Raw genomic sequence first — 2296 nt, 5'->3', positions numbered from 1 at the left:
ATATATATATATATATATATATACATATATATATATTCTTCTTCTTTGTATTGCATAATACTTCACTGAAGTGCTGTCATAAAATAACTTTTGCGTACAAGTCACAAAGTCCAGTTTCAAACGAGTTAAATGTATGTACTGCAAATCAGGTAACCCACACATAGACTCACACATTCACACACTCACGCATACACTGACTCAGGTATACACTCACAAACACACACACATGCATATGTATATATATGTATATATATAAATGTATACACACACACACACACGCAAACACACGGTGATTGAAAACTCTCTATTTTAAAATACTTAAATTATTTATTAATTGTAATTTTTACAAAAAAAAAAAAAATGGATGTGAGAGGAACGTTTATAGTATGAGGTTTTATTTAATATTTGAAACCAGTTCCAGATGTGACCACCAGCTTCTTGAGTCACTCAGGAATTGCATCAACTGATTTCACCAAGAACTCTTGTGGGATGGAAGACAACTTCTTGTATTTGCCCTTTAAGTTCTTCCAAAGTCTTTGGTTTGGCATAGCAGATTTGTTCCTTTGACCAACCTCAAAGAAAGGAGTCACAGGTTGTTAATTTGGGACTCCTGTCTTTTTACTCATATGGACCACGGTGACCCATTTTTGAAATTTCAAAATTTTTAAATTTTGTGTGCTCATGTAAATTTTTTTTGTAAATTTCAAAATTTTCAAATTTTGCTCCTGTGCAGGTGGCACGTAAAAGACACCATTTCGAGTGTGGCCGTTGCCAGTACCGCCTGACTGGCCTTCGTGCAGGTGGCATGTAAAAGCACCCACTACACTCTTGGAGTGGTTGGCATTAGGAAGGGCATCCAACTGTAGAAACTCTGCCAAATCAGATTGGAGCCTGGTGTAGCCACCTGGTTCACCATCCTCAGTCAAATCGTCCAACCCATGCTAGAATGGAAAGCGGACATTAAACGATGATGATGATGATGTGTGTTCATGTAAATTTTCATGTCAAATCTCAGGGCCTAATTCACTTGCAGCAGAATTTTTTTTCATGTCACTGAGGTTTAAAGTTTGATAAATTTTATTTAGTCAGAAAACAGGATTTGGAAGCTATCATTTTCTGCATGTCTTTAGTCATAAGATGACACAACAATATTGTCAACATTGCGATGTTGTTGGCACTCCGTCGCTTATGATGTCGAGGGTTCCAGTTGATCCGATCAACAGAACAGCCTGTTCATGAAATTAATGTGCAAGCGGCTGAGCACTCCACAGACACGTGTACCCTTAACATAGTTCTCGGAGATATTCAGCGTGACACAGTGTGACAAGGCTGACCCTTTTGAATTACAGGTACAACAGAAACAGGAAGTAAGAGTGAGAGAAAGTTGTGGTGGAAGAGTATAGCAGGATTCGCCACCATCCCCTGTCGGAGCCTCGTGGAGCTTTAAGTGTTTTCGCTCAATAAACACTCACAACGCCCGGTCTGGGAATCGAAACTGCGATCCTATGACCGTGAGTCCGCTGCCCTAACCACCGGTTCATTGCGCCTCCACACATTGCAATGATAGCACATGTTTTAAGCTATTAATGAATGAAAAGTAACCATAAAATGGGTTAACAACACATATTTTGTAGTTTTGTACATTCAATAGGCATTTAATATGAAAAATAGCATAAATTAACACATTTTGTAGTTTTAAGAGTAGAAAAATATGGATGCAAGCAGGAAAACAACATAGAATATCAATTTGTAAACACATGTAGTTTTTCGTAACTGCTTTTCCAATGTTTGGCTTATTACTATGGAAACAGGCACCTATATGTCTGTGGCTTTCAATTGGCTAAAATTACCCAAAATTTGCAAACTTTAAACACTATAAACTGTTTATTTATCGATCCATGGTGAAGATAAATTTAATGTCAATAATCAGCATAGAAAACTACACCAAATTACAAATCAATTGGAACAAAATTCAAGAAATTGAAAAGTGGCAGTGAAATAGAAACGATCCAATGCACTTGCTGGCTTCGGTATGCGGAGTTCTCGACTGGTAGCACTTGCGTGTGCGAGTTGTTTGCAAGACATTCAAATACATATATATCTGTGTATATCATCATCATCATTGTCGTCATCGTTTAACGTCCGCTTTCCATGCTAGCATGGGTTGGACGATTTGACTGAGGACTGGTGAAACCAGATAGCTATACCAGGCTCCAATTTGATTTGGCAGAGTTTCTACAGCTGGATGCCCTTCCTAGCGTATGTATATATATATATATATACACACATATATTTA

The sequence above is a fragment of the Octopus bimaculoides genome, chromosome 27 (assembly GCF_001194135.2).
Source record: "Octopus bimaculoides isolate UCB-OBI-ISO-001 chromosome 27, ASM119413v2, whole genome shotgun sequence".
Lineage (NCBI taxonomy): Eukaryota > Metazoa > Mollusca > Cephalopoda > Octopoda > Octopodidae > Octopus > Octopus bimaculoides.
This window is presented reverse-complemented; position numbering follows the sequence as displayed.